Source organism: Typopeltis vanoorti, chromosome 9 (genome assembly GCF_054136105.1).
Source record: "Typopeltis vanoorti isolate ZY-2024b chromosome 9, IOZ_Tvanoo_1.0, whole genome shotgun sequence".
Lineage (NCBI taxonomy): Eukaryota > Metazoa > Arthropoda > Arachnida > Uropygi > Thelyphonidae > Typopeltis > Typopeltis vanoorti.
The window spans coordinates 32,318,763-32,331,320 of NC_143557.1; the positions used below are offsets into that span (position 1 = coordinate 32,318,763).

The 12,558-nt window shown below is 36.0% G+C and overlaps 1 protein-coding gene and 1 pseudogene across 2 annotated transcripts in view; both read right to left on the reverse strand.

Moving 5' to 3' along the window:
• The window catches only part of step (cytohesin steppke), a 375,568-nt gene that overhangs the window by 94,911 nt on the left and 268,099 nt on the right, over positions 1-12,558 (reverse strand). The window lies entirely within an intron of this gene.
• On the reverse strand, positions 7,885-8,742 carry LOC150102959 (poly(A) RNA polymerase gld-2 homolog A-like; annotated as a pseudogene).

Consider the following 12,558-nt stretch of genomic DNA (forward strand, 5'->3'; position numbering starts at 1 on the left):
CTCTTCTGAAAAGTAGCCAAATGCTGATTTGCTAGTTTAGCATGGTTGTGATGGTATTACTATTCAAGAACAGGATAGTAATACCATAGATAGTAAAACCATTTATCATGCAAATGGTTTCCTAATATATAAAAATGTAATACTTTTTTTTGGAATACATATAGCAACAAAAGAAAAATTGAAGGAAAGATAAACTTGCTCTTTATTCCAAAACACACACAACGCAGGATAACGTATCCATCCATTCATTCAGTTTACTTGCACTGTTCTTTCAACAGGTATGACAAAGAAAGATATCCTTACACCTAATATTTATATAATCAGAATTCAATCTTAATGGTTTTATATCTATCTTTGGGTGTGTGAATAAGCCTGCCACTTTATTTTATGCATTGATAAAGATGGAAGGAGTACCTAGAAGAACTCTATAAAGGAAAAGATCTGACTAGTGATTCCTAACTGGAGGGGGGGGGGGGCAAATTTGTATAGTTTTGTATTAGTAATCTGAATTATGAAGGTTAATGCAGTAGTTTCTTTTACAGAATTTTTAGGAAAATTCATAGAATGTTTCTAGTTTTTAAAATCTCTTAAAATAATTATTTGATTTCTGAAATATAAATACACTTGGTAGTTCAAAAAGAACACATGAAAGCAGTGATAGTGATAATTTCATGGATGATGAAAATGCGTGTGAAACAGAAAATAATGCCAATTGTAAATGTAAAAAAATAAGTAAAAGGAAACAAAGAAAATATGTTACAAGTTATACAATTCAGATTTATTATTGTAGAAATGGATGAAATTCAAAAACCACAGTGTGTTGTTTGCAGTATAGTCCTCTCAAATGAATGTCTGAAACCAAATAAATTAAGAAGGTATTTAGAAATGAAGCATCAGCAATATAAAGATAAACTAGATATAAAGAATGAACCTTCAATGAATGCAGTAACTGTTAGAAATAAATCATTAGCTAAAACTTCGTTTATAACAACTTTGCATATTGTGAAATCAAAGAAACCGTTCAATAAACTTTCGCCTAATAGGCAAAAGTTTATTGAAACCATGCATGATTAATATTTGAAAGGAACTGTTTGGAATATCAGATACTAATAAAATCAAAGAAATACCTATGTTGAAAGATATTACTTGTCATAGAACTATACTGATTGTGGATGATCTACAAGAGCAGTTAATTCAAAATATTAAAAAATTCTCCATGGTTTTCACTATGAATAGATGAATCAACTGATGTTCCCAACAAGAGTATCTGTTTGTGATATGTGTTATATGTTGACCATAATAAAGAAGATATATTTGAAGAAATGTTGTTTTGTTTAGAAATAGAAATTAATACAACAAGTGAAAGTATATTTAACAAAATAAATTCAATTGTTACATCCAGTGACTTACAGGACAAAATTGGGTTGAAATCTGTACAGATGGTGCAGCCGCTATGACAGGACATCATATCGGTGTGGTTTCTCAAATAAAACAAATTGCAAATTCTAACATAATGGTTACTCACTGTTTCATACACAGAGAACAACTAGCTTCTAAAGAAATGAGCTGGAATTATACGAAGTAATGATAGTTGCTATAAAAGTTATAAATTTTATAAAAGCAAATGCGGGGTGCTTAAGGATCAAAGCTGTATAACTGAGAGGAGACCTCCACATAGCCTTTAAAGGAATGCGGAGAACCGACCAGGCCTTCTAACCTAATGTCCAATCCTCACCTTCTCGTGGTGCACCCTGTTGGGTATCTACCTGGATACTGAATGAACAAGGATGGGTTGGCAATTTGGGATTTAGCCAACCAAATTGTATTCTTATTGGCTTAAACCAAAATACAAAATGATAGTACAACATGACAAAATTTCAATCCGGCTGGGGCATCGCCCGGTTAAACAAGGCCCCCGTTGTTTTAGTCAGGGAACCAGGACAAACAGCGAAAAGTCAGCTACTGGAACAAATCTGAAAACATACCCCAACTCAACATCACCAGAGTTAAAGATCAGTACTATCAATATAAGAAGCCTGAATGGCAAAGAAATGGAGCTAGCTGAGGAATTAGATAAGTACCAGATCGATATAATAAAAGGGTGTCTGAAACAAAAAAGACAAAAACTGGTGAGATCTTTCTGAGCAATAAATACAAAATGTTATATTCAGACAATGACAATCAAGGAAAAGAAGGAGTAGCCATAGTATTCAACACAAAATATGAGGCTAAACTTCTTGAATGGCAGTCAGTCTCAAGTAGAGTAATGTGGGCAAATATAATATGAGAATGGGAAACTGGACAATGAGACTTATTTGTGCTTATGGTCCCACAGAAGGTTCTACTAAGGTAGAAGTGGAGGAATTTTTTGAGGCTTTAGAAAAAGCAACTGACACAATGAAAAAGGAAAAGTTGGTCCTTGTTGGGGATCTAAATAGCAGAGTAGGAAATGATTGTGAGACAAACAAAAATATTTTGAGAAAATATGGAGAAAAGAGCAAAGCTAATAATAATGGCAAATACCTGTTGGATTTCTGCTCAGGACATTGACTGGTTATTACTAACACCATGTTCGAACATAAAAATGTGCACAAATTCACATGGAGAGAAGAGGCAAGGAATAAGAAAAGTCTCATTGACTATGTTATTGTTGATAGTGATGTTTTCTCCCTGGTGCAGGACACCAGAGTGTACAGAGGATTTGAAATTGAAAGCGATCACTATTTAGTCTTGAGCAGAATAAAAGTGAATTTCATATTCAAAAGAATAACATGTAAGAAAGTTTTAAAGCGAATAAAAATTGAGCAGCTCTCAGATGTGAACTGTAGACTAAAATACGCAAAGATTATTGAAGAAAAAATGAAAGAGTTTGAGAACAGGAATCAAACCTTGGAGATTCAGTGGCAAGCCTTGAAGAAAGAACTGATTGATTCAGCTAGAGAGGCATGTGGTGAAGTTGTCTGCAAGGATAGAAAAATTAGAACTCCATGGTGGACACAGGAAGTTAAAGAGGCAGTGAATGAAAAGAAGAAAGCATATCAAAAGTTCCTGACAAATAAGACAGCTTGTGCTCTTGGAGAATACAGAGACAAATGTAAGAAAGCTAAACACTGTATAAAACTAGCTAAACAAAAGTCATGGGAGGACTTTGGCAAGAAAATAGAAAATAAATATCAAGAAGGTGGCAAAATATTCTGGAGGTTGTTGAAAAAGCTTAGGAATGGAGGAAAGAGTGCTGTAAAAGGAGTTAGAGATGATAAAGGTGACATGAAAACGGTAGAAAAAGATATCCTTGAAGTATGGAGTAATTACTTTGAAAAACTGCTAAATGAAACAAGCAGCGATGACAGCACAGTGGTAAAAAATACTGACCAGGCATGCAGTCAGGAATACATATCCATACTTGAAGTAGAAAAAGCCATCAAAGGCTTGAAATGCTAAAGTATGGTGGTATAAGAGTCTTACAATGGCTGCACTGCATAGTTCAGAAAGCCTGGACAGAGGGATGAATTCCTGATGATTGGAGTAGAGCTCTTAGAGTACCCATATGTGAAAAGAGAAATAAAACTGAATGTGAGAATTACAGAGGTATTTTCTTACTGAGTGTTCCTGGCAAGATTTATGCAAGTATACTTGAGAAACGGTTGAGAAGAATTGTGGAAGAAAAGCTTGGTGAAGAACAAGCTGGATTCAGGCCAAATAGAGGCTGTCAGGATCAGTTCTTCACTTTACGACAAATAGTCGAGAAAACATGGGAATATAACAAAGATCTGTATTTAAGTTTTGTCGATTTAGAAAAGGCATATGACAAGGTCTCAAGAGAGAAGCTATTTAATACACTGCAGTTATATGGTGTCAATGAGGCATTATATCAAGCGATACTTAGTCTTTATTTGAGTTGTAAGTCAGCAGTTAGAATTGAAGGAAGTACAGGAAGATGGTTTAATGTTAAATCTGGGGTGAGACAAGGACGTACATTATCCCCTCTGTTATTCATTATCTATATGGATCACATTATGAAGGAAAGTGGTATTAAATATGATATCAAATTGGAGATATTAATGTCAGCTCTTTGCTTTATGCGGATGATGTTATACTTCTAAATAAATTTGCTACAAGTCTGCAAGATTCTCTGACTAAATTGAATAAGTGTTGTAATAGATATGGTATGAAGGTCAGCAATAAAAAGACAAATACAATGAAAATAGGCATAATCATTGAAAATATCAAATGTGTTGTGAACAGAGAACCTGTGGAACAAGTAAAACATTTCAGTTACTTAGGCATGATTTTTAGTGAAGATGGTAAATTGAATATAGAAATAGACAACAGAATCAGCAAAGCTGGTATTGAAAATATCAAATGTGTTGTGAACAGAGAACCTGTGGAACAAGTAAAACATTTCAGTTACTTAGGCATGATTTTTAGTGAAGATGGTAAATTGAATATAGAAATAGACAACAGAATCAGCAAAGCTGGTATGGTGGGAAGTCAATTGAATAAATTCCTATGGAATAAGAGATAAATTAGTCGGAAAACTAAATTAGCTGTATACAAGACAGTGTTCAAACCAGTTTTAACTTATGGATCTGAGAGCTGGGTCAGAAGTAAAACACTTGACCAAAGACTAGAGACCGCAGATATGAGAGTCCTGAGAAAGATTATAGGCATGAACAGATAGCATCAATGGCAATATCATATTAAAAACGCAAATATAAGGAAAGAACTTGACATTTTCAGCATCCAGGAATGCGTTACCAGAGCTAATCTCAGGTGTTATGGCCACTTAAACAGAATGGGCGAAGAAAGAATAGCAAAACAAGTGTTCTATGCCAGGTTGGCAGCAAAACGATCCAGAGGAAGACCAAGATATAGGTGGATTGATACTATACAAAGTGCCTTAGATGATAGAAATATAAGATCTGATAATGTTGGAGTCTTGACAAGTAACAGACTGATTTGGAGGAAAATTGTAGATAGGAAGTTAGTAATGATGTAATTTTTTTTCATGTAGTAGTATCAAATCCTGTACACCCCTTGAGGGTACATGGCAGGAATTTGATGATGATAAAAGCAAATGCTCTTAATTCAAAACTGTTTTCTGCTCTTTGCGAAGAAGTTGGTGCCAATCACACATCTCTTCTACTTCATACAGAAAAACTAGATGGCTGTCGAGAGGGAAAATTCTTGCTCATTTATTAGAATTAAAAACAGAAGTCGAAATATTTTTAAAGTATAAAAAATCAAGCCTGGCAATTTATTTCGATGACAAAAATTGGATTACAAAACTTTCATATTTGGCAGATATTTTCTAAATCATTCTATTCTAAATTGGCTAAATTTATCTTTACAAGGAAACCAATCTAACATTTTTACTATGCTAGGTAACACAGAGGAAATGAAAATAAAACTGCATAGATGGATTCAAAGAATATCTTCAGATGTTTTTGACATGTTTTCTGAACTATTCACAAATGATTTCAAACTGCAATTTTAAATTTGATAAACTACACGTAAATTCTTTAATTATACTTTTCAGTTAATCCAGTGATTAACTGAAAAGTTCGATAAATATTTTTCAAATAATGAACTTCATTGTAGGAAATTGTGGATTCAAGATCCATATAATAACTGCAAAAATACGAATTTATCACCAACGGATGATGACACACTACTGGAATTGACAAAGGATTCAAGTCTGATCTCCATTTTCAAGAAGAAAAGTTTGGTCAAATTTGGATACATATCCGGAAGGAATATCTGCACCTGTTTACCATTGCCATTCAAAATTTGTTGACTTTTGTTTCTACATATTTGTGCAAAAAGGAATTTTCCACAATGGTAAATATTAAAACTAAACAATGAAATCGACTACGAATAGACTCCTGCATGCAAATAGCATTTGTAACACATCTGATGCAAGAATAGACAAATTAGTAGCATGTTCAACAACAGATGTCTCATTAAAATACATTTAAGTAATGATGATTTCTGTTTTCAAATTTTTTTTGTCATTATAATCAGTAAGTAAAACTACTAATTAAAAAAAAATAAAAAGTTTAATTATTATTATGTTACTACAAACTAGGGGACCAGAAAAATATTTTAGGATACTTAGGGGACAGCGCCTAGTAAAAGGTTAAGAACCACTGATCTAAACGGGGCCATAAAATATGAAACAAGGCTTCATGCAGAAGAAATTGACCCAACCATATTACAAGATGAATTTGAAGGTGTGCTAAATGAACTGTCTTCAAACAAGGCACAAGGCATTGATAACATTCCCTTAGGATTAATAAAATATTCAGGAAATATAATAAATCATACTTATTCAAGATCATAAAGAATATATATGAAACTGAAATCATTCCCAAATACTTTGCACAATGCTCTGTCATTGCTATTTGTAAATATATAATGCATACAAGTGTGAAAATTATCAAACAATAAGAACAATTTCATATGCTTCAAAAATGTTAATAAAAGTTATATAAAAAAAGATTAACAAATAAGGCTGAAGAACATATCAGTACTAACCAGTTTTGATTCAGAACACAGCATGGAACAAGAGATTATTATTATTATTATTATTTAGGCATGGAGTTATTAGTTACATGGAGTGAAAAGACTCATCGCGGGAGGTCCCTCTTAGGAAACACAAAGTCTATCATACCACTCCTTAAACTCATTGAGCATTGTCGCTCTCACCACTCTATCAGGCAATGCAATCCACGGTTCAACTACCCTCCATGCAAAGAAACCACTCCTCACCCTCTTGCTCACAGTTTCCTTTCGTAATTTCCAGGGATGGCCGCTTGTCATCACTCCTTCTTGCTGTTCAACCAAGCTAAAGAACTCCCCAGTGTCAACCCTGTAACCACCTCTCAACAGTTTAAAAGTCATATCACCTCTCCTTTTTCTATCCACGAAACTCTGCAGTCCACATTCCCTCAGCCGATCCTTATAACTAACATTGCACAGTCCTGAAACTGTCTTTGTTATCAGCCTCTGTACCCTTTCCACAGATAATTTATCTGCTTCAAATCCTGGTGACCAAATCTGAGAACAATAGTCTAAGTGTGGTCTGATCAGGGTCTTATACAACGGAATGATAACTCTTTTATCTCTGCAGGTCAGCGTCCTTCTCATTATTGCAGCAATCCTCTGTGTTACCTTCATCACCTTTGCAATATGTCCCTTGAATTTCAGGTTTCTATCAATCATCAACCATAGATCACTTGTCTCCCCCACTTCCTACAATATATCTACTCCAATAGAGTAAGAAGCGTCTTATCGATGTGTCCCAAACCTCAAGACCTTAGATTTTGCTGCATTAAACCTATACCCCATTCATTTGCCCATCTGTCTAGCTTATTCAAATCCTCTTGCATGACTACCACATCTGCACTATTACTAATAACCCTTCCCAGCTTCACATCATCTGCAAACAACTGAATGTCCTCCTGCAATCTACTGACAATGTCAATGATATAAAGATTACAGGTCCCAGTACTGAGCCCTGAGGGACCCCACTTGTAACCCTCTGCCTCCTTGAAACTGCCCCACCATACACAACTCTCTGATACTACCTATCGGACAGCCAATCCTGAATCCAGTTGAACAACCTCACATCCAAACCCATGCTGCAACTTAAATACAGCTTATCATGTGGCACCCCGTCAAATGCTTTTGCTAAATCCAAGAAAATGGCAGTATATGCCTTTCCCTCATCTACTGCTCTTGTAACTTTATTATAAAAGGCTAGCATATTGCTAAAACAAGAGCGCACCCTCACAAATCCATGTCGACTCTCACAGATAACATTACTCTCATCTGCCCAATGTTGTATACGGTTCCTAACTAATTTCTCCAAGATCTTAACAACTACTGATGACACACAAACTGGCCTATACCTTCAGCATACACTGATCTTGCGGTGTTTGTGTGTTCAAAAGGTTCTTCTATTCCAATATATTTCCATTGGCCTCGTTAATTCTTTACTGATCTGTAATTGGCTGCCACATGTTTAGGAATTATGCATCCCATTCAAACAGGTATGGCTTCATTGTTAAAATCAAATATGTTGCTATAGTAATCCAAGAATTCAAGAAATAGTTCTCCTAAGCGTTCTACATTACTTGATTTATATGGTGGCAACTCCTCATCTAATCGCAGCCACCTTACATCAGAATGTGGATGGAATTTGTCTGGTTGCATTTTCTGGAGACAAGGTAACACAGAAGGGAAGCAGCCACACTGCAAATAGTGAATAGTTATCAGTGCCAGTGAATAACTTGACAAGGTTATGTTCTTAGCATCGTAGATGTTGTGCTCTCTTGCCCACAGCTTTATTACTAAAACTAGTGGTCGCACTCTCCAATCAATTCGAAAATAACTATTTAACAACTGTATATTCCTAATTCCAACTGCAATATTAATATATAGATCCACTTCACAACCATTTACTGAGTCTACAAATTTCAGGATAGGGACTCTTGCATAGATCAGCTGCGTATTTTGTACAAAACTGCATTTAGTAATAATTCTATAAATGTTCCTCAGAATACCAGATGCTTCAGTTTGTTGGTCAATCTCTGAATGTGTTAACATTCAGAGATTGACCAACATATGCATATTGCTATTATTAGCACCCAAGCCACTCACTGAGGAGCCTACAACATAAAGACCACAGTGAGGATAGTGGTCCAAAAGAATATCATACAATGCTCTTCTCAAAATCATTTTCTGCTCTAGTACCTCATCTGTTTCCTTAAGTAATGGTCCCAGATTGCTCGAGAAACTTTATCCCATGTTCCTCCATTAAGTAAAGGACTTGGACAAGGGCTTTTGTGAGAAAAAGAATTTACACTGGATCTGAAATGCGAATGCTGAAAATTCTGCTCTCTTCTTTTTCTGTTGATATTTGGAGAAACACTTTCAGATTCAAATCCTCTTGCATGACTACCACATCTGCACTATTACTAATAACCCTTCCCAGCTTCGCATCATCCGCAAACAACTTAATGTCCTCCAGCAATCCACTGACAATGTCATTGATATAAAGGTTAAACAATATAGATCCCAGTACTGAGCCATGTGGGACCCTACTTGTAATCCTCTGCCTCCTTGAAACTACCCCACCATACATAACTATCTGATACCTATCGGACAGCCAATCCCGAATCCAGTTGACAAACTTGACATCCAAATCCATGTGCTGCAACTTAAATATCAGCTTATCATGTGTATCCCTGTCAAATGTCTTCGCTAAATCCAAGAAAATGGCAGTACATGCCTTTCCCTCATTTACTGCTCTTGAAACTTTATTATAAAAGGCTAGCATATTACTAAAACAAGAGTACCCCCCCCTCACAAATCCATGCTGACTCTCACAGATAACATTACCCTCATCTGCCCAATGTTGTATACGGTCCCTAACTAATTTCTCCAAGAACTTAACTACTACTGATGAAACACAAACTGACCAATAATTGGACACTTCCAGTCTGCTACCGCCCTCATGCAATGGCACTATCTTATCTTCCTTCCATTTCCTGGGCACCTTTCCCATAGCCAGACTTTCATTGAAAAGCCAGGTCAAAGTAGCTATCAGTTCCTTAACACATTCTCTCAAAACTCGTGGTGAAATATCATCCAGTCCCACAGCTTTACTGACATCCAGAGTACTCAGTATTTGGAACACATTCTCCTCCTGCACCTCTAAACCTCGAACCTGCCCTATCCCTCTAGTATTAAAATTTACTCCTCCAGGATGAAATACACTAATAAAGTGTTCATTGAACAATTCCACTATGTCCTCTGCATCAGTCACTCTATTCCCATTTTTATCCAACAATGTCATTCTTCCACAATCATTTCTCCTCCTACTGGCCACATAGCTAAAAAATTCCCTAGGATTTTCTTTGAATCTTAGGGCCAATATCTTCTCATATTCCAGTTTCACCTTCCTTACCATACTAGTAACTCTCCTGGCCTGTGTCTTATATTCTTCATACATCGGCTCTTCACCTGTCTCCTTATATCACTTCCATAGCCTCTTTTTCTCCTGTTTAATGTTGTTTATCATCCACTTTACACCAAATTGCGTCCTCTTCTTCACTTGTGGAATACAGCTTAAAATTGCTGCTAACAAATATTCCTTCACAATTTCCCAAGCACTAATGATATCCAGGCCTTCCAATTCCTCCCTACATGAAACTTCCCCAAGTTGATGTTTAAGACTATTATAATCACCTGCCTTATAATTCCACATATGTTCCAGTCTCCTTGATACTCCTGCATGCCTATTCATCTTCCAAGTCAAAACCACATGGTCACTCTTTCCAAATGGTGGGAGAGATGTCATCTCAGTTATTATCAACTCTTCTGATGCTATGACCAAATCTAAAACTCATCAACCTCTTATTCCCTCTATTACATGTTGCCTAAGATATTTGTCCCTCCAGAATTTCCATTCCCTTATTGTTACATGCATCTTCCTCTTCCCTATTTATACTGCTGTAGTTAAAATCTCATATAACAATCATTCTTCTTGCACTTGCCAAGCTCAACTGTCTAAACATCTCCTGGTCGCCACCCTCTGTGCTCATTGGTTTGTAGCAACACCCCACTAAATATCCCGTCTTGCCTATCTCTACCTCACACCATATGCTTTCAAAATCATTAGTGTCACTGCCTTCCAATGCCCCCACTCTTAGAGGACATAAGTCATCACTTATCATAAGCAGTACTCCACCACCACACTTTCCCTTTCTATCCTAATAATGGAAAAAACTCACGCACAAAGATTATTTAATAGTATAATTTTCGCCTGTGTGTCACAGGCATCTTCAGTACATTAAGCTCAACTTAAACAATAACTGACAATTCCAAAAAGCGCCACCTAAGTAGCTGTTGTAAGATACAGAGTTCTCACTAAGTTAAACATATTTCATCCTAGGATCAAGTTTACCCTAGAAGTAGAATCAAATAAGCAGTTAGCCTTTTTAGATCTTCTAATTCTTCGCCAACCAGATGGTAGCCTACATTTCTCAGTTTATAGAAAGAAGACTCATACAGGTCATTATATCCATGTGGAATCTCATCACCATCCCAGTCAAAAGGCAGGAACTATTAAAACACTGGTTCATCAGGCCCACTCCTTTTGTTCTTCAGATGATCTTTTACAGAAAGAACTACAATATATAACTTCTTCCTTTCTATCTAATGGTTATAAGAATTGCTTCATTAAAAGAACTTTGAGTAGTTTTAATATGTCTTCCTCTTCAAACACTGAAGAAATAACGTGCATTACTATCCCTTATGTACAAGGCATCAGTGAACGTATAGCAAAAGTTTTAAAACCACTGAATATTTTTGTTGCCTTTTGACCGTTTAGAAAAATCTCCACCTTTCTCACTTCTCCTAAGAACAAGCTTCCACACCTTAATCATCCAGGTGTCTACCAGATTCCATACTCTTGTGGATTATCTTATTTCGGACAAACAGGAAGATCTGCTTCTATTCGGCTAGAAGAACACCAATCTTATATTGAATACTTTAAACCTGAAAAGTCTGGACTTGCAGAACATGCCATCTTCACTAGACACAGAGTTCATTGGAGAAAGACAAGAGTTCTTCACAAAAGCCAGTTTCTCATGGAACGCCTTTATAAAGAAACATGTGAAACTCTACTTCATTCTCCTAACTTAAACAGATCCGACGGCTTATGTCTATCCCCTTTATGGGAGATAGTACTTTACAAATCAGCTAATCTTTCCTAACTTTTTATTGTATTGATTTTTTTATTTTTTATTATTTTTTTATTTTTTTTAGGAAAGTTATTGACCTTTTTAGTTATCTTACAACAGCTACTTAGGTGGTGCTTTTTGAAATTGTCAGTTATTGTTTAATTTGAGCTTAATGTACTGAAGATGCCTGTGACACACAGGCGAAATTTATACTATTAAATAATCTTTGTACGTGAGTTTTTTCCGTTATTAATTTTGTATCGATATGTCTACTCACGGTATACCACTTTTAAAACCTTTCTATCCTGTTAAAAATGCTGTACCCTGCTACTTTTATTCCTGTTATTATATCCTCTTCTGTCAACCACGTCTGAGTGATCCCAATAATCTTTGGCCAGGCTGATCCTATCAGCATCAGCCTGGCCAAATTCCTCTCCTTTATTCCAGATACTCCTGGCATTAGTATAAAGCATAAAAATGCCACTATTTTTATACCCAGCATTATCCACACTAGACTACACTGGACTCAGAACTACCTGATATTGTCCCTCTTCTTCCATATACCCTTTCCCACAAGAGGCCACCCCTGCTACCGTCCACCTTTTGCATTCTAGTTTCCCTGCATTGACACACAGACTCGTTCAGAACAGCAATCTCACGGGATGCCTACCTCCTTCCTCATTTAAATGCAAGTGGTCTCTGGCATACAATTCCTCTCTGTCTCAAACGCTCTCCAAGCATCCACATATTCCAATCCTCTCTTCTGACACATTCTAATCATTTACATTACCTCTCAAGTCATTTGTTC